The sequence below is a fragment of the Mobula hypostoma genome, assembly GCF_963921235.1.
Source record: "Mobula hypostoma chromosome 4 unlocalized genomic scaffold, sMobHyp1.1 SUPER_4_unloc_1, whole genome shotgun sequence".
NCBI classification, from domain to species: Eukaryota; Metazoa; Chordata; class Chondrichthyes; order Myliobatiformes; family Myliobatidae; genus Mobula; species Mobula hypostoma.
In genome coordinates this window covers 160,074-180,272 of record NW_026948111.1, presented here as the reverse complement: position 1 = coordinate 180,272, position 20,199 = coordinate 160,074, and the positions used below count along the sequence as shown (strand labels likewise).

The 20,199-nt window shown below is 52.3% G+C and overlaps 1 protein-coding gene across 1 annotated transcript in view; it reads left to right on the top strand.

The window, feature by feature from the left end:
• The first annotated feature begins 377 nt into the window (after positions 1 to 377).
• The window catches only part of LOC134341100 (dynactin subunit 1-like), a 114,644-nt gene continuing 94,822 nt past the window's right edge, over positions 378 to 20,199 (top strand). Inside the window, exon 1 of the mRNA XM_063038857.1 lies at positions 378 to 457. The gene's annotated coding sequence lies outside the window, so the exon portion shown is untranslated. The remainder of the gene's footprint in view (positions 458 to 20,199) is intronic.

The following is a 20,199-nucleotide window of genomic DNA, read 5'->3' as shown; positions in this document are numbered from 1 at the left end:
ACAGTCATAGTGCACTACAGCACAGAAACAGGCCCTTTGGCCCACCTAGTTTGTGCCAAACCAGTAATGTGCCCAGTTCCATCAGCCTGCACTGGGTCCATAGTCCGTCCAAACCCTTGCATCAGTGTAACTGTCCAAATTTTTCTTAAATGTTGAAATCGAACCACTTCTGCGGGCAGCTCATTCCACACTTTCACCACTCCCTTAAACATTATACCTTTCACCCTTAGCCCATGCCCTCTCGTAATCCCACCCAACCCAGCTTGCATGTACCCTGTCTATACCTCTCATAATTTTGTATATCTCTATCAAATCTCAACTCAATCTTCTACTTCCTAGGGAATAAAGTTCTAACATATTCACTCTTTCCCTGTAACTCAGGTTCTGAAGTCCTGGCAACATCCTTGTCAATTCTCACGGATCAATACCTCACAAGGGAGCAGGAAACTTCTACAAGGTAGGAATGCCTTGAAGAGACTGACGAGGTCATCCTCTTTCATTGCAGTCCAAATGAACGGTCTTCATTTATGTGCTCTTCTGGTAATGACCCCCCCCCCCTTCACCATTCCCATTTCCCACTCTCACCGTATCACCTCCCTCCGGTATCTACGCTTTTCTTTCTTCCATGGCCTTCTGTTGTCTCTCCTTTCTCCAGACCTGTATCTCTTTCATCAATCAACTTCCCAGCACTTTACTTCACCCCTTCCGGTTTCACCTATCACCTTGTGGTTCTTCCTCCCCTACCCCACTTTGTTACACTCACTCCTCATCATTTCCCAGTCCTGATGAAGGGTCTCGGCCCAAAAGGTCGACTGTACTCTTCACCATGGATGCTGCGTGTCCTGCTCAGATCCTTCAGCATTTTGTGTGTGTTGCTTGGATTTCCAGCATCTGCAGATTCTCTCTTGTTAGCAATTTAACATCACTTACTGTTACAACCCTATCGGCTGATCAATATTGAAACACCAGTGAATGTGGTCATAGTTTTCTCATTACTCAGTTTTGTCTATACAGCCTCAGTAAATGAGCCCTGCTGTCTGTCCTGATGGAACGCTACCTGTCCGTTTCCCTCTGTGACCCCTGCCTGTCCGTTTCCCTCTGTGACCCCTACCTGTCCGTTTCCCTCTGTGACCCCTGCCTGTCCGTTTCCCTCTGTGACCCCTGCCTATTCGTTTTCCTCTGTGGACGCTGTCTGTCCTCAGGCAGGGAAGATACTGGCATGGATAGTGGACTGGCTGACAGGTAGGAGGCAGCGAGTGGGAATAAAAGTGTCCATTTCTGGTTGGCTGCCAATGACTATAGTGCTGTTCCTCAGGGGTCAGTATTGGGGCTAATACTTACTACATTGTTTGTCAGTGATTTAGATAATGGAGTTGATGGCTTTGTGGCAAAGTTTGTAGATGATATGAAGATAGGTGGAGGGGTAGGTAGATCTGAGGAAGCAATTCGATTGGAGGACTTGGACAAATTGGGAGAATGGACAAAAAAGTGGCAGATGGAATACAGTATTTTATGTAGTGTGTGAGAGTGGGGTGATTGCTGTGTGCAAGTGAGTGGTAATTCTGCAGTGTATGAGTGTGGTGTGATTGTCCAGTGTGTGAGTTGGGCTGATTGATTGTACGGTGTGCGAGTGTGGTGATGGACTGTGCAGTATGTGAGTGTAGTGTGCAAGAGCAGGGTGATTGTGCAGTGAGAGTCTGGTTAGTTTGTGTAGTGTGTTATGTGATGTGTTTGATTGTGTCCTGTGCGAGTATCGTGTGATTGTGCAGTGTGTGAATCTGTTGTGATTGTGCAGTGTTGAGTGTGGTGTGATTGTGTAGTGTGCGAGTGTGATGTGATTGATTGTGCTGTGTGTGAGCATGGGTGATTGAGTAGAGTGTGAGTGTGCTGTGATTGATTGAGTGTGGGGTGATTGTGAGGTGTGCAAGTGTGGGCTGATAGTGCAGTGTGTAAGTGTAGGAGATTGTGCGTTGTGCAAGTGTGGTGTGATGAATTGTGCAGTATGTGAGTGTGGTGTGACAGTGTAGTGTGCAAGTGGGGTGATTGTGCAGTGAATGTCTGGTTTGATTCTGTAGTGTGTGAGTGTGATGTGTATGATTGTGCTCTGTGCTAGTATAGTGCGATTGTGCTGTGTGTGAGTGTGGTGCGATTGTGCAATGATTGTTAATGCAGTATCGAGTTGTGGGGTGACTGTGCAGTGTGCGAATGTGGTGTGATCATGCAGTGTGCGTGTGTGATGTGGATGTGTGAGAGTGGGGTTATTGTGCAGTGCGAGTGTGGGGTGATCTTGCAGTGTGTGAGAGTGGTAGGTGATTGTGCATTGTGCAAGTCTGAAGGTGGTGTGATTGATTATGCAGTGTACGAATGTGCTGTGATTGATTGTGTGAGTGAGGTGATTGTACAGTGTACGAGTGTGGTATTAATAACTGTGCCATGCGAGAATGTGCGGTGATTGATTGTGCAAGTGTGGGGTGATTGATTGTGCAGTGTGAGTATGGTGTGACTGTGCAGTTGTGATTGGTGTGATTAATTGTACAGTGTGGAAGTGTGTGGTGATTGTACGGTGTGCGAGTGTGGGGTGTTGGATTGTGTGGTGTGAGTGTGGGGTGATGGATTGTGGTGTGTGTGTGAGTGTGGGGTGATGGACTGTGGTGTGTGTGTGAGTGTGGGGTGATGGATTGTGGTGTGAGTGTGGGGTGATGGATTGTTGTGTGTGTGTGAGTGTGGGGTGCTGGATTGTGGTGTGTGTGTGAGTGTGGGGTGATGGATTGTGGTGTGTGTGTCAGCGTGGGGTGATGGATTGTGGTGTGTGTGTGAGTGTGGGGTGATGGATTGTGGTGTGTGTGAGTGTGGGGAGATGGATTGTGGTGTGTGTGAGTGTGGGGAGATGGATTGTGGTGTGTGTGTGAGTGTGGGGTGATGGATTGTGTGTGTGTGAGTGTGGGGTGATGGACTGTGGTGTGTGTGTGAGTGTGGGGTGATGGATTGTGGTGTGAGTGTGGGGTGATGGATTGTGGTGTGAGTGTGGGGTGATGGATTGTTGTGTGAGTGTGAGGTGATGGATTGCGGTGTGAGTGTGGGGTGATGGATTGTGTGTGTGTGAGTGTGGGGTGATGGATTGTGGTGTGTGTGTGAGTGTGGGGTGATGGATTGTTGTGTGTGGGGTGATGGATTGTGGTGTGTGTGTGAGTGTGGGGTGATGGATTGTGGTGTGTGTGAGTGTGGGGTGATGGATTGTGGTGTGTGTGTGAGTGTGGTGTGATGGATTGTGGTGTGTGTGTGAGTGTGGGGTGATGGATTGTGGTGTGTGTGTGTGTGTGGGGTGATGGATTGTGGTGTGTGTGTGAGTGTGGGGTGATGGATTGTGGTGTGTGTGTGTGTGTCGGGTGATGGATTGTGGTGTGTGTGTGAGTGTGGGGTGATGGATTGTGTGGTGTGTGAGTGTGGGGTGATGGATTGTGGTGTGTGTGTGAGTGTGGGGTGATGGATTGTGGTGTGAGTGTGGGGTGATGGATTGTTGTGTGTGTGTGAGTGTGGGGTGATGGATTGTGGTGTGTGTGAGTGTGGGGTGATGGATTGTGTGTGTGTGAGTGTGGGGTGATGGATTGTGGTGTGAGTGTGGGGTGATGGATTGTTGTGTGTGTGTGAGTGTGGGGTGATGGATTGTGGTGTGTGTGAGTGTGGGGTGATGGATTGTGTGTGTGTGAGTGTGGGGTGATGGATTGTGGTGTGTGGTGTGAGTGTGGGGTGATGGATTGTGGTGTGTGTGAGTGTGGGGTGATGGATTGTGGTGTGTGTGTGAGTGTGGGGTGATGGATTGTGGTGTGTGTGTGAGTGTGGGGTGATGGATTGTGGTGTGTGTGTGAGTGTGGGGTGATGGATTGTGTGGTGCGTGAGTGTGGGGTGATGGATTGTGGTGTGTGTGTGAGTGTGGGGTGTTGGATTGTGGTGTGTGTGTGAGTGTGGGGTGATGGATTGTGTGGTGTGTGAGTGTGGGGTGATGGATTGTGGTGTGTGTGTGAGTGTGGGGTGATGGATTGTGGTGTGTGTGTGAGTGTGGGGTGATGGATTGTGTGGTGTGTGAGTGTGGGGTGATGGATTGTGGTGTGTGAGTGTGGGGTGATGGATTGTGGTGTATGTGTGAGTGTGGGGTGATGGATTGTGGTGTGTGTGTGAGTGTGGGGTGATGGATTGTGGTGTGTGAGTGTGGGGTGATGGATTGTGGTGTGTGTGTGTGAGTGTGGGGTGATGGATTGTGGTGTGTGTGTGAGTGTGGGGTGATGGATTGTGGTGTGTGTGTGAGTGTGGGGTGATGGATTGTGGTGTGTGTGTGTGAGTGTGGGGTGATGGATTGTGGTGTGTGTGTGAGTGTGGGGTGATGGATTGTGGTGTGTGTGTGAGTGTGGGGTGATGGATTGTGGTGTGAGTGTGGGGTGATGGATTGTGGTGTGAGTGTGGGGTGATGGATTGTGGTGTGTGTGTGTGAGTGTGGGGTGATGGATTGTGGTGTGTGTGTGTGTGAGTGTGGGGTGATGGATTGTGGTGTGTGTGTGAGTGTGGGGTGATGGATTGTGGTGTGAGTGTGTGAGTGTGGGGTGATGGATTGTGGTGTGTGTGTGAGTGTGGGGTGATGGATTGTGGTGTGAGTGTGGGGTGATGGATTGTGGTGTGTGTGTGTGAGTGTGGGGTGATGGATTGTGGTGTGTGTGTGTGAGTGTGGGGTGATGGATTGTGGTGTGAGTGTGGGGTGATGGATTGTGGTGTGTGTGTGAGTGTGGGGTGATGGATTGTGGTGTGTGTGTGTGAGTGTGGGGTGATGGATTGTGGTGTGAGTGTGAGGTGATGGATTGTGGTGTGTGTGTGAGTGTGGGGTGATGGATTGTGGTGTGTGTGTGAGTATGGGGTGATGGATTGTGGTGTGTGGTGTGAGTGTGGGGTGATGGATTGTGGTGTGTGGTGTGAGTGTGGGGTGATGGATTGTGGTGTGTGTGAGTGTGGGTTGATGGATTGTGGTGTGTGTGTGAGTGTGGGGTGATGGATTGTGGTGTGTGTGAGTGTGGGGTGATGGATTGTGGTGTGTGTGTGAGTGTGGGGTGATGGATTGTGGTGTGTGTGTGAGTGTGGGGTGATGGATTGTGGTGTGTGTGTGAGTGTGGGGTGATAGATTGTGGTGTGTGTGTGTGTGGGGTGATGGATTGTGGTGTGTGTGTGTGAGTGTGGGGTGATGGATTGTGGTGTGTGTGTGTGAGTGTGGGGTGATGGATTGTGGTGTGTGTGTGAGTGTGGGGTGATGGATTGTGGTGTGGTGTGAGTGTGGGGTGATGGATTGTGGTGTGTGGGGTGATGGATTGTGGTGTGTGTGTGAGTGTGGGGTGATGGATTGTGGTGTGTATGTGAGTGTGGGGTGATGGATTGTGGTGTGGTGTGAGTGTGGGGTGATGGATTGTGGTGTGTGGGGTGATGGATTGTGGTGTGTGGGGTGATGGATTGTGGTGTGTGTGTGTGTGTCGGGTGATGGATTGTGGTGTGTGTGTGAGTGTGGGGTGATGGATTGTGTTGTGTGTGTGAGTGTGGGGTGATGGATTGTGGTGTGTGTGTGAGTGTGGGGTGATGGATTGTGGTGTGTGTGTGAGTGTGGGGTGATGGATTGTGGTGTGTGTGTGAGTGTGGGGTGATGGATTGTGGTGTGTGTGTGAGTGTGGGGTGATGGATTGTGGTGTGGTGTGAGTGTGGGGTGATGGATTGTGGTGTGTGGGGTGATGGATTGTGGTGTGTGGGGTGATGGATTGTGGTGTGTGTGTGAGTGGGGTGATGGATTGTGGTGTGGTGTGAGTGTGGGGTGATGGATTGTGGTGTGTGGGGTGATGGATTGTGGTGTGTGTGTGAGTGTGGGGTGATGGATTATGGTGTGTGTGTGAGTGTGAGGTGATGGATTGTGGTGTGTGTGTGAGTGTGGGGTGATGGATTGTGGTGTGTGTGTGAATGTGGGGTGATGGATTGTGGTGTGTGTGAGTGTGGGGTGATGGATTGTGGTGTGTGTGTGAGTGTGGGGTGATGGATTGTGGTGTGTGTGTGAGTGTGGGGTGATGGATTGTGGTGTGTGTGAGTGTGGGGTGATGGATTGTGGTGTGTGTGAGTGTGGGGTGATGGATTGTGGTGTGTGGGGTGATGGATTGTGGTGTGTGTGTGAGTGTGGGGTGATGGATTGTAGTGTGTGTGTGGTGTGTGGGGTGATGGATTGTGGTGTGAGGGTGGGTGATGGATTGTGGTGTGGTGTGAGTGTGGGGTGATGGATTGTGGTGTGTGTGTGTGTGTGGGGTGATGGATTGTGGTGTGTGGGGTGATGGATTGTGGTGTGTGGGGTGATGGATTGTAGTGTGTGTGAGTGTGGGGTGATGGATTGTGGTATGTGTGTGTGTGGGGTGATGGATTGTGGTGTGTGTGTGAGTGTGGGGTGATGGATTATGGTGTGGTGTGAGTGTGGGGTGATGGATTGTGGTGTGTGGGGTGATGGATTGTGGTGTGTGGGGTGATGGATTGTGGTGTGTGTGTGAGTGTGGGGTGATGGATTGTGGTGTGTATGTGAGTGTGGGGTGATGGATTGTGGTGTGTGTGTGAGTGTGGGGTGATGGATTATGGTGTGTGTGTGAGTGTGGGGTGATGGATTGTGGTGTGTGGGGTGATGGATTGTGGTGTGGTGTGAGTGTGGGGTGATGGATTGTGGTGTGTGGGGTGATGGATTGTGGTGTGTGGGGTGATGGATTGTGGTGTGTGTGTGAGTGTGGGGTGATGGATTGTGGTGTGTGGGGTGATGGATTGTGGTGTGAGTGTGGGGTGATGGATTGTGGTGTGTGGGGTAATGGATTGTGGTGTGTGGGGTGATGGATTGTGGTGTGTGTGTGAGTGTGGGGTGATGGATTGTGGTGTGTATGTGAGTGTGGGGTGATGGATTGTGGTGTGGTGTGAGTGTGGGGTGATGGATTGTGGTGTGTGGGGTGATGGATTGTGGTGTGTGAGTGTGGGGTGATGGATTGTGGTGTGTGGGGTGATGGATTGTGGTGTGTGGGGTGATGGATTGTGGTGTGTGTGTGAGTGTGGGGTGATGGATTGTGGTGTGTATGTGAGTGTGGGGTGATGGATTGTGGTGTGTGGGGTGATGGATTGTGGTGTGTGGGGTGATGGATTGTGGTGTGTGTGTGAGTGTGGGGTGATGGATTGTGGTGTGTGTGTGAGTGTGGGGTGATGGATTGTGGTGTGTATGTGAGTGTGGGGTGATGGATTGTGGTGTGGTGTGAGTGTGGGGTGATGGATTGTGGTGTGTGGGGTGATGGATTGTGGTGTGTGAGTGTGGGGTGATGGATTGTGGTGTGTGGGGTGATGGATTGTGGTGTGTGGGGTGATGGATTGTGGTGTGTGTGTGAGTGTGGGGTGATGGATTGTGGTGTGTGGGGTGATGGATTGTGGTGTGTGTGTGAGTGGGGTGATGGATTGTGGTGTGGTGTGAGTGTGGGGTGATGGATTGTGGTGTGTGTGTGAGTGTGGGGTGATGGATTGTGGTGTGAGTGTGGGGTGATGGATTGTGGTGTGTGTGTGAGTGTGGGGTGATGGATTATGGTGTGTGTGTGAGTGTGGGGTGATGGATTGTGGTGTGTGTGTGAATGTGGGGTGATGGATTGTGGTGTGTGTGTGAATGTGGGGTGATGGATTGTGGTGTGTGTGTGAGTGTGGGGTGATGGATTGTGGTGTGTGTGAGTGTGGGGTGATGGATTGTGGTGTGTGTGAGTGTGGGGTGATGGATTGTGGTGTGTGGGGTGATGGATTGTGGTGTGTGTGTGAGTGTGGGGTGATGGATTGTGGTGTGTGTGTGGTGTGTGGGGTGATGGATTGTGGTGTGTGTGGTGTGTGGGGTGATGGATTGTGAGTGTGGGGTGATGGATTGTGGTGTGTGTGTGAGTGTGGTGTGATGGATTGTGGTGTGTGTGTGACTGTGGGGTGATGGATTGTGGTGTGTGTGTGTGTGTGGAGTGATGGATTGTGGTGTGTGTGTGTGAGTGTGGGGTGATGGATTGTGGTGTGTGTGAGTGTGGGGTGATGGATTGTGGTGTGTGTGTGAGTGTGGTGTGATGGATTGTGGTGTGTGTGTGAGTGTGGGGTGATGGATTGTGGTGTGTGTGTGAGTGTGGTGTGATGGATTGTGGTGTGTGTGTGACTGTGGGGTGATGGATTGTGGTGTGTGTGTGTGTGTGGAGTGATGGATTGTGGTGTGTGTGTGTGAGTGTGGGGTGATGGATTGTGGTGTGTGTGAGTGTGGGGTGATGGATTGTGGTGTGTGTGTGAGTGTGGTGTGATGGATTGTGGTGTGTGTGTGACTGTGGGGTGATGGATTGTGGTGTGTGTGTGTGTGTGGAGTGATGGATTGTGGTGTGTGTGTGAGTGTGGGGTGATGGATTGTGGTGTGTGTGTGAGTGTGGGGTGATGGATTGTGGTGTGTATGTGAGTGTGGGGTGATGGATTGTGGTGTGGTGTGAGTGTGGGGTGATGGATTGTGGTGTGTGGGGTGATGGATTGTGGTGTGTGAGTGTGGGGTGATGGATTGTGGTGTGTGGGGTGATGGATTGTGGTGTGTGTGTGAGTGTGGGGTGATGGATTGTGGTGTGTGTGTGAGTGTGGGGTGATGGATTGTGGTGTGTGGGGTGATGGATTGTGGTGTGTGGGGTGATGGATTGTGGTGTGTGTGTGAGTGGGGTGATGGATTGTGGTGTGGTGTGAGTGTGGGGTGATGGATTGTGGTGTGTGTGTGAGTGTGGGGTGATGGATTGTGGTGTGAGTGTGGGGTGATGGATTGTGGTGTGTGTGTGAGTGTGGGGTGATGGATTATGGTGTGTGTGTGAGTGTGGGGTGATGGATTGTGGTGTGTGTGTGTGTCGGGTGATGGATTGTGGTGTGTGTGTGGGGTGATGGATTGTGGTGTGTGTGTGTGTGTCGGGTGATGGATTGTGGTGTGTGTGTGAGTGTGGGGTGATGGATTATGGTGTGTGTGTGAGTGTGAGGTGATGGATTGTGGTGTGTGTGTGTGAGTGTGAGGTGATGGATTGTGGTGTGTGTGTGAGTGTGGGGTGATGGATTGTGGTGTGTGTGTGAGTGTGGGGTGATGGATTGTGGTGTGTGGTGTGTGGGGTGATGGATTGCGGTGTGTGTGTGAGTGTGGGGTGATGGATTGCGGTGTGTGTGTGAGTGTGGGGTGATGGATTGTGGTGTGTTTGTGTGAGTGTGGGGTGATGGATTGTGGTGTGTGTGTGAGTGTGGGGTGATGGATTGTGGTGTGTGGGGTGATGGATTGTGGTGTGTGTGTGAGTGTGGGGTGATGGATTGTGGTGTGTGTGTGAGTGTGGGGTGATGGATTGTGGTGTGTGTGTGTGTGAGTGTGGGGTGATGGATTGCGGTGTGAGTGTGAGTGTGGGGTGATGGATTGTGGTGTGTGTGTGAGTGTGGGGTGATGGATTGTGGTGTGTGGGGTGATGGATTGTGGTGTGTGTGTGAGTGTGGGGTGATGGATTGTGGTGTGTGTGAGTGTGGGGTGATGGATTGTGGTGTGTGTGTGAGTGTGGTGTGATGGATTGTGGTGTGTGTGAGTGTGGAGTGATGGATTGTGGTGTGTGTGTGAGTGTGGGGTGATGGATTGTGTGGTGTGTGAGTGTGGGGTGATGGATTGTGGTGTGTGTGTGAGTGTGGGGTGATGGATTCTGGTGTGAGTGTGAGGTGATGGATTGTGGTGTGAGTGTGGGGTGATGGATTGTGGTGTGTGTGTGGTGTGTGGGGTGATGGATTGTGGTGTGTGGTGTGAGTGTGGGGTGATGGATTGTGGTGTGTGTGTGAGTGTGGGGTGATGGATTGTGGTGTGTGTTTGAGTGTGGGGTGATGGATTGTGGTGTGTGTGTGTGAGTGTGGGGTGATGGATTGTGGTGTGTGTGTGAGTGTGGGGTGATGGATTGTGGTGTGTGTGTGAGTGTGGGGTGATGGATTGTGGTGTGTGTGAGTGTGGGGTGATGGATTGTGGTGTGTGTGTGAGTGTGGGGTGATGGATTGTGGTGAGTGTGTGTGTGGGGTGATGGATTGTGGTGTGTGTGTGAGTGTGAGGTGATGGATTGTGGTGTGTGTGTGTGGTGTGTGGGGTGATGGATTGTGGTGTGTGTGTGAGTGTGGGGTGATGGATTGTGGTGTGTGTGTGAGTGGGGTGATGGATTGTGGTGTGTGTGTGAGTGTGGGGTGATGGATTGTGGTGTGTGTGTGGTGTGTGGGGTGATGGATTGTGGTGTGTGTGTGAGTGTGGGGTGATGGATTGTGGTGTGAGTGTGGGGTGATGGATTGTGGTGTGTGTGGTGTGTGGGGTGATGGATTGTGGTGTGTGTTTGAATGTGGGGTAATGGATTGTGGTGTGTGTGTGAGTGTGGGGTGATGGATTGTGGTGTGTGTGTGAGTGTGGGGTGATGGATTGTGGTGTGTGTGTGAGTGTGGGGTGATGGATTGTGGTGTGTGTGTGGTGTGTGGGGTGATGGATTGTGGTGTGTGTGTGAGTGTGGGGTGATGGATTGTGGTGTGAGTGTGGGGTGATGGATTGTGGTGTGTGTGGTGTGTGGGGTGATGGATTGTGGTGTGTGTGTGAGTGTGGGGTGATGGATTGTGGTGTGTGTGTGAGTGTGGGGTGATGGATTGTGGTGTGTGTGTGAGTGTGGGGTGATGGATTGTGGTGTGTGTGAGTGTGGGGTGATGGATTGTGGTGTGTGGGGTGATGGATTGTGGTGTGTGTGTGAGTGTGGGGTGATGGATTGTGGTGTATGTGTGAGTGTGGGGTGATGGACTGTGGTGTGTGGGATGATGGATTGTGGTGTGGTGTGTGTGTGGGGTGATGGATTGTGGTGTGTGGGGTGTGTGGGGTGATGGATTGTGGTGTGTGTGTGAGTGTGGGGTGATGGATTGTGGTGTGTGTGAGTGTGGGGTGATGGATTGTGGTGTGTGTGTGTGACTGTGGGGTGATGGATTGTGGTGTGTGTGTGTGAGTGTGGGGTGATGGATTGTGGTGTGTGGGGTGATGGATTGTGGTGTGTGGGATGATGGATTGTGGTGTGGTGTGTGTGTGGGGTGATGGATTGTGGTGTGTGGGGTGATGGATTGTGGTGTGTGTGTGGGGTGATGGATTGTGGTGTGTGTGTGGTGTGTGGGGTGATGGATTGTGGTGTGAGTGTGAGTGTGGGGTGATGGATTGTGGTGTGAGTGTGGGGTGATGGATTGTGGTGTGTGTGTGGTGTGTGGGGTGATGGATTGTGGTGTGTGTGTGAGTGTGGGGTGATGGATTGTGGTGTGTGTGTGAGTGTGGGTTGATGGATTGTGGTGTGTGTGTGAGTGTGGGGTGAAGGATTGTGGTGTGTGTGTGAGTGTGGGGTGATGGATTGTGGTGTGTGTGAGTGTGGGGTGATGGATTGTGGTGTGTGTGTGAGTGTGGGGTGATGGATTGTGGTGTGTGTGTGAGTGTGGGGTGATGGATTGTGGTGTGTGTGAGTGTGGGGTGATGGATTGTGGTGTGTGTGTGAGTGTGGGGTGATGGATTGTGGTGTGTGTCTGAGTGTGGGGTGATGAATTGTGTGTGTGAGTGTGGGGTGATGGATTGTGGTGTGTGTGTGAGGGTGGGGTGATGGATTGTGGTGTGTGTGTGTGAGTGTGGGGTGATGGATTGTGTGTGTGTGAGTGTGGGGTGATGGATTGTGGTGTGTGTGTGTGAGTGTGGGGTGATGGATTGTGGTGTGTGGGGTGATGGATTGTGGTGTGTGTGTGAGTGTGGGGTGATGGATTGTGGTGTGTGTGGTGTGTGGGGTGATGGATTGTGGTGTGTGTGTGAGTGTGGGGTGATGGATTGCGGTGTGTGTGTGTGTGTGGGGTGATGGATTGTGGTGTGTGGGGTGATGGATTGCGGTGTGTGTGTGAGTGTGGCGTGATGGATTGTGGTGTGTGTGGTGTGTGGGGTGATGGATTGTGGTGTGTGTGTGAGTGTGGGGTGATGGATTGTGGTGTGTGTGTGAGTGTGGGGTGATGGATTGCGGTGTGTGTGTGAGTGTGGGGTGATGGATTGTGGTGTGTGGGGTGATGGATTGCGGTGTGTGTGTGAGTGTGGGGTGATGGATTGTGGTGTGTGTGGTGTGTGGGGTGATGGATTGTGGTGTGTGTGTGAGTGTGGCGTGATGGATTGTGGTGTGTGTGTGAGTGTGGGGTGATGGATTGTGGTGTGTGTGTGAGTGTGGGGTAATGGATTGTGGTGTGTGTGAGTGTGGGGTGATGGATTGTGGTGTGTGTGAGTGTGGGGTGATGGATTGTGGTGTGTGTGTGAGTGTGGGGTGATGGATTGTGAGTGTGGGGTGATGGATGGTGGTGTGTGTGTGAGTGTGGGGTGATAGATGGTGGTGTGTGTGTGAGTGTGGGGTGATGGATTGTGGTGTGTGTGTGAGTGTGGGGTGATGGATTGTGGTGTGTGTGTGTGAGTGTGGGGTGATGGATTGTGGTGTGAGTGTGGGGTGATGGATTGTGGTGTGAGTGTGGGGTGATGGATTGTGGTGTTTGTGGGGTGATGGATTGTGGTGTGTGTGTGAGTGTGGGGTGATGGATTGTGGTGTGTGTGTGAGTGTGGGGTGACGGATTGTGGTGTGAGTGTGGGGTGATGGATTGTGGTGTGTGGGGTGATGGATTGTGGTGTGTGTGTGAGTGTGGGGTGATGGATTGTGTGTGGGATGATGGATTGTGGTGTGTGTGTGGGGTGATGGATTGTGGTGTGTGTGTGTGGGGTGATGGATTGTGGTGTGGTGTGTGTGTGGGGTGATGGATTGTGGTGTGAGTGTGGGGTGATGGATTGTGGTGTGAGTGTGGGGTGATGGATTGTGGTGTATGTGTGGTGTGTGGGGTGATGGATTGTGGTGTGTGTGTGAGTGTGGGGTGATGGATTGTGGTGTGTGTGTGAGTGTGGGGTGATGGATTGTGGTGTGTGTGTGAGTGTGGGGTGATGGATTGTGGTGTGTGTGAGTGTGGGGTGATGGATTGTGGTGTGTGTGTGAGTGTGGGGTGATGGATTGTGGTGTGTGTGTGAGTGTGGGGTGATGGATTGTGGTGTGTGTGAGTGTGGGGTGATGGATTGTGGTGTGTGTGAGTGTGGGGTGATGCATTGTGGTGTGTGTGTGAGTGTGGGGTGATGGATTGTGGTGTGTGTGTGAGTGTGGGGTGATGGATTGTGGTGTGTGTGTGAGTGTGGGGTGATGGATTGTGGTGTGTGTGAGTGTGGGGTGATGGATTGTGTGTGTGTGAGTGTGGGGTGATGGATTGTGGTGTGTGGGGTGATGGATTGTGGTGTGTGTGTGAGTGTGGGGTGATGGATTGTGGTGTGTGTGTGTGAGTGTGGGGTGATGGATTGTGGTGTGTGTGTGAGTGTGGGGTGATGGATTGTGGTGTGTGTGTGAGTGTGGGGTGATGGATTGTGGTGTGTGTGGTCTGTGCGGTGATGGATTGTGGTGTGTGTGTGAGTGTGGGGTGATGGATTGTGGTGTGTGGGGTGATGGATTGTGGTGTGTGTGTGAGTGTGGGGTGATGGATTGTGGTGTGTGTGTGAGTGTGGGGTGATGGATTGTCGTGTGTGAGTGTGGGGTGATGGATTGTGGTGTGTGTGGTGTGTGGGGTGATGGATTGTGGTGTGTGTGGTGTGTGGGGTGATGGATTGTGGTGTGTGTGTGAGTGTGGGGTGATGGATTTTGGTGTGTGTGTGAGTGTGGGGTGATGGATTGTGGTGTGTGGGGTGATGGATTGTGGTGTGTGGGGTGATGGATTGTGGTGTGTGTGGTGTGTGGGGTGATGGATTGTGGTGTGTGTGTGAGTGTGGGGTGATGGATTGTGGTGTGTGGGGTGATGGATTGTGGTGTGTGTGTGAGTGTGGGGTTATGGATTGTGAGTGTGGGGTGATGGATTGTGGTGTGTGTGTGAGTATGGGGTGATGGATTGTGGTGTGTGTGTGAGTGTGTGGTGATGGATTGTGGTGTGTGGGGTGATGGATTGTGGTGTGTGTGTGAGTGTGGGGTGATGGATTGTGAGTGTGGGGTGATGGATTGTGGTGTGTGTGTGAGTGTGGGGCGATGGATTGTGAGTGTGGGGTGATGGATTGTGGTGTGTGTGAGTGTGGGGTGATGGATTGTGAGTGTGGGGTGATGGATTGTGGTGTGTGTGTGAGTGTGGGGTGATGGATTGTGGTGTGTGTGTGAGTGTGGGGTGATGGATTGTGGTGTGTATGTGAGTGTGGGGTGATGGATTGTGGTGTGTGTGTGAGTGTGGGGTGATGAATTGTGGTGTGTGTGAGCGTGGGGTGATGGATTGTGGTGTGTGTGTGAGTGTGGGGTGATGGATTGTGGTGTGTGTGTGAGTGTGGGGTGATGGATTGTGGTGTGTGTGAGTGTGGGGTGATTGATTGTGGTGTGTGTGTGAGTGTGGGGTGATGGATTGTGGTGTGTGTGAGTGTGGGGTGATGGATTGTGGTGTGTGTGTGAGTGTGGGGTGATGGATTGTGTTGTGTGTGTGAGTGTGGGGTGATGGATTGTGGTGTGTGTGTGAGTGTGGGGTGATGGATTGTGGTGTGTGTGTGAGTGTGGGGTGATGGATTGTGGTGTGTGTGTGAGTGTGGGGTGATGGATTGTGGTGTGTGTGAGTGTGGTGTGATGGATTGTGGTGTGTGTGTGGTGTGTGGGGTGATGGATTGTGGTGTGTGTGTGAGTGTGGGGTGATGGATTGTGGTGTGTGTGTGAGTGTGGGGTGATGGATTGTGGTGTGTGTGTGAGTGTGGGGTGATGGATTGTGAGTGTGGGGTGATGGATTGTGGTGTGTATGTGAGTGTGGGGTGATGGATTGTGAGTGTGGGGTGATGGATTGTGATGTGTGTGTGAGTGTGGGGTGATGGATTGTGGTGTGTGGGGTGATGGATTGTGGCGTGTGTGTGAGCGTGGGGTGATGGATTGTGGCGTGTGTGTGAGTGTGGGGTGATGGATTGTGGTGTGTGTGTGAGTGTGGGGTGATGGATTGTGATGTGTGTGTGAGTGTGGGGTGATGGATTGTGAGTGTGGGGTGATGGATTGTGGTGTGTGTGTGAGTGTGGGGTGATGGATTGTGAGTGTGGGGTGATGGATTGTGGTGTGTGTGTGAGTGTGGGGTGATGGATTGTGGTGTGTGTGAGTGTGGGGTGATGGATTGTGGTGTGTGTGTGAGTGTGGGGTGATGGATTGTGAGTGTGGGGTGATGGATTGTGGTGTGTGGGGTGATGGATTGTGGTGTGTGTGTGAGTGTGGGGTGATGGATTTTGGTGTGTGTGTGAGTGTGGGGTGATGGATTGTGAGTGTGCGGTGATGGATTGTGGTGTGTGGGGTGATGGATTGTGGTGTGTGTGTGAGTGTGGGGTGATGGATTGTGGTGTGAGTGTGGGGTGATGGATTGTGGTGTGTGTGTGGTGTGTGGGGTGATGGATTGTGTGTGTGTGAGTGTGGGGTGATGGATTGTGGTGTGTGTGTGAGTGTGGGTTGATGGATTGTGGTGTGTGTGTGAGTGTGGGGTGATGGATTGTGGTGTGTGTGTGAGTGTGGGGTGATGGATTGTGGTGTGTGTGAGTGTGGGGTGATGGATTGTGGTGTGTGTGTGAGTGTGGGGTGATGGATTGTGGTGTGTGTGTGAGTGTGGGGTGATGGATTGTGGTGTGTGTGAGTGTGGGGTGATGGATTGTGGTGTGTGTGAGTGTGGGGTGATGGATTGTGGTGTGTGTGTGAGTGTGGGGTGATGGATTGTGGTGTGTGTGTGAGTGTGGGGTGATGAATTGTGGTGTGTGTGAGTGTGGGGTGATGGATTGTGGTGTGTGTGTGAGTGTGGGGTGATGGATTGTGGTGTGTGTGTGTGAGTGTGGGGTGATGGATTGTGGTGTGTGTGTGAGTGTGGGGTGATGGATTGTGGTGTGTGTGTGTGAGTGTGGGGTGATGGATTGTGGTGTGTGGGGTGATGGATTGTGGTGTGTGTGTGAGTGTGGGGTGATGGATTGTGGTGTGTGTGGTGTGTGTGGTGATGGATTGTGGTGTGTGTGTGAGTGTGGGGTGATGGATTGGGGTGTGTGTGTGAGTGTGGGGTGATGGATTGTGGTGTGTGGGGTGATGGATTGCGGTGTGTGTGTGAGTGTGGGGTGATGGATTGTGGTGTGTGTGGTGTGTGGGGTGATGGATTGTGGTGTGTGTGTGAGTGTGGGGTGATGGATTGTGGTGTGTGTGTGAGTGTGGGGTGATGGATTGTGGTGTGTGTGAGTGTGGGGTGATGGATTGTGGTGTGTGTGTGAGTGTGGGGTGATGGATGGTGGTGTGTGTGTGAGTGTGGGGTGATGGTGGTGTGTGTGTGAGTGTGGGGTGATGGATTGTGGTGTGTGTGTGAGTGTGGGGTTATGGATTGTGGTGTGTGTGTGTGAGTGTGGGGTGATGGATTGTGGTGTGAGTGTGGGGTGATGGATTGTGGTGTGTGTGGGGTGATGGATTGTGGTGTGTGTGTGAGTGTGGGGTGATGGATTGTGGTGTGTGTGTGAGTGTGGGGTGACGGATTGTGGTGTGAGTGTGGGGTGATGGATTGTGGTGTGTGGGGTGATGGATTGTGGTGTGTGTGTGAGTGTGGGGTGATGGATTGTGTGTGGGATGATGGATTGTGGTGTGTGTGTGGGGTGATGGATTGTGGTGTGTGTGTGTGGGGTGATGGATTGTGGTGTGTGGGGTGATGGATTGTGGTGTGGTGTGTGTGTGGGGTGATGGATTGTGGTGTGAGTGTGGGGTGATGGATTGTGGTGTGAGTGTGGGGTGATGGATTGTGGTGTGTGTGTGGTGTGTGGGGTGATGGATTGTGGTGTGTGTGTGAGTGTGGGGTGATGGATTGTGGTGTGTGTGTGAGTGTGGGGTGATGGATTGTGGTGTGTATGTGAGTGTGGGGTGATGGATTGTGGTGTGTGTGAGTGTGGGGTGATGGATTGTGGTGTGTGTGTGAGTGTGGGGTGATGGATTGTGGTGTGTGTGTGAGTGTGGGGTGATGGATTGTGGTGTGTGTGAGTGTGGGGTGATGGATTGTGGTGTGTGTGAGTGTGGGGTGATGGATTGTGGTGTGTGTGTGAGTGTGGGGTGATGGATTGTGGTGTGTGTGTGAGTGTGGGGTGATGGATTGTGGTGTGTGTGTGAGTGTGGGGTGATGGATTGTGGTGTGTGTGAGTGTGGGGTGATGGATTGTGGTGTGTGTGTGAGTGTGGGGTGATGGATTGTGGTGTGTGTGTGTGAGTGTGGGGTGATGGATTGTGGTGTGTGTGTGAGTGTGGGGTGATGGATTGTGGTGTGTGTGTGTGTGTGAGTGTGGGGTGATGGATTGTGGTGTGTGTGGTGTGTGCGGTGATGGATTGTGGTGTGTGTGGTGTGTGCGGTGATGGATTGTGGTGTGTGTGTGAGTGTGGGGTGATGGATTGTGGTGTGTGGGGTGATGGATTGTGGTGTGTGTGTGAGTGTGGGGTGATGGATTGTGGTGTGTGTGTGAGTGTGGGGTGATGGATTGTGGTGTGTGAGTGTGGGGTGATGGATTGTGGTGTGTGTGGGGTGATGGATTGTGGTGTGTGTGGTGTGTGGGGTGATGGATTGTGGTGTGTGTGTGAGTGTGGGGTGATGGATTTTGGTGTGTGTGTGAGTGTGGGGTGATGGATTGTGGTGTGTGGGGTGATGGATTGTGGTGTGTGTGGTGTGTGGGGTGATGGATTGTGGTGTGTGTGTGAGTGTGGGGTGATGGATTGTGGTGTGTGGGGTGATGGATTGTGGTGTGTGTGTGAGTGTGGGGTTATGGATTGTGAGTGTGGGGTGATGGATTGTGGTGTGTGTGTGTGAGTATGGGGTGATGGATTGTGGTGTGTGTGTGAGTGTGGGGTGATGGATTGTGGTGTGTGGGGTGATGGATTGTGGTGTGTGTGTGAGTGTGGGGTGATGGATTGTGGTGTGTGTGTGAGTGTGGGGTGATGGATTGTGAGTGTGGGGTGATGGATTGTGGTGTGTGTGTGAGTGTGGGGCGATGGATTGTGAGTGTGGGGTGATGGATTGTGGTGTGTGTGTGAGTGTGGGGTGATGGATTGTGAGTGTGGGGTGATGGATTGTGGTGTGTGTGTGAGTGTGGTGTGATGGATTGTGGTGTGTATGTGAGTGTGGGGTGATGGATTGTGGTGTGTGTGTGAGTGTGGGGTGATGAATTGTGGTGTGTGTGAGCGTGGGGTGATGGATTGTGGTGTGTGTGAGCGTGGGGTGATGGATTGTGGTGTGTGTGTGAGTGTGGGGTGATGGATTGTGGTGTGTGTGTGAGTGTGGGGTGATGGATTGTGGTGTGTGTGAGTGTGGGGTGATGGATTGTGGTGTGTGTGTGAGTGTGGGGTGATGGATTGTGGTGTGTGTGAGTGTGGGGTGATGGATTGTGGTGTGTGTGTGAGTGTGGGGTGATGGATTGTGTTGTGTGTGTGAGTGTGGGGTGATGGATTGTGGTGTGTGTGTGAGTGTGGGGTGATGGATTGTGGTGTGTGTGTGAGTGTGGGGTGATGGATTGTGGTGTGTGTGAGTGTGGTGTGATGGATTGTGGTGTGTGTGTGGTGTGTGGGGTGATGGATTGTGGTGTGTGTGTGAGTGTGGGGTGATGGATTGTGGTGTGTGTGTGAGTGTGGGGTGATGGATTGTGAGTGTGGGGTGATGGATTGTGGTGTGTATGTGAGTGTGGGGTGATGGATTGTGAGTGTGGGGTGATGGATTGTGGTGTGTGTGTGAGTGTGGGGTGATGGATTGTGGTGTGTGGGGTTATGGATTGTGGCGTGTGTGTGAGCGTGGGGTGATGGATTGTGGCGTGTGTGTGAGTGTGGGGTGTTGGATTGTGGTTTGTGTGTGAGTGTGGGGTGATGGATTGTGATGTGTGTGTGAGTGTGGGGTGATGGATTGTGAGTGTGGGGTGATGGATTGTGAGTGTGGGGTGATGGATTGTGGTGTGTGTGTTAGTGTGGGGTGATGGATTGTGGTGTGTGTGAGTGTGGGGTGATGGATTGTGGCGTGTGTGTGAGTGTGGGGTGATGGATTGTGGTGTGTGTGAGTGTGGGGTGATGGATTGTGGTGTGTGTGAGTGTGGGGTGATGGATTGTGGTGTGTGTGTGTGTGTGGGGTGATGGATTTTGGTGTGTGTGTGAGTGTGGGGTGATGGATTGTGAGTGTGGGGTGATGGATTGTGGTGTGTGGGGTGATGGATTGTGGTGTGTGTGTGAGTGTGGGGTGATGGATTTTGGTGTGTGTGTGAGTGTGGGGTGATGGATTGTGAGTGTGGGGTAATGGATTGTGAGTGTGGGGTGATGGATTGTGGTGTGTGGGGTGATGGATTGTGGTGTGTGTGTGAGTGTGGGGTGATGGATTTTGGTGTGTGTGTGAGTGTGGGGTGATGGATTGTGAGTGTGGGGTGATGGATTGTGGTGTGTGGGGTGATGGATTGTGGTGTGTGTGTGAGTGTGGGGTGATGGATTTTGGTGTGTGTGTGAGTGTGGGGTGATAGATTGTGAGTGTGGGGTGATGGATTGTGGTGTGTGGGGTGATGGATTGTGGTGTGTGTGTGAGTGTGGGGTGATGGATTGTGAGTGTGGGGTGATGGATTGTGGTGTGTGGGGTGATGGATTGTGGTGTGTGTGTGAGTGTGGGGTGATGGATTGTGAGTGTGGGGTGATGGATTGTGGTGTGTGGGGTGATGGATTGTGGTGTGTGTGTGAGTGTGGGGTGATGGATTGTGAGTGTGGGGTGATGGATTGTGGTGTGTGGGGTGATGGATTGTGGTGTGTGTGTGAGTGTGGGGTGATGGATTGTGAGTGTGGGGTGATGGATTGTGGTGTGTGGGGTGATGGATTGTGCTGTGTGTGTGAGTGTGGGGTGATGGATTGTGGTGTGTGGGGTGATGGATTGTGGTGTGTGAGTGTGGGGTGATGGATTGTGGTGTGTGTGTGAGTGTGGGGTGATGGATTGTGAGTGTGGGGTGATGGATTGTGGTGTGTATGTGAGTGTGGGGTGATGGATTGTGAGTGTTGGGTGATGGATTGTGGTGTGTGTGTGAGTGTGAGGTGATGGA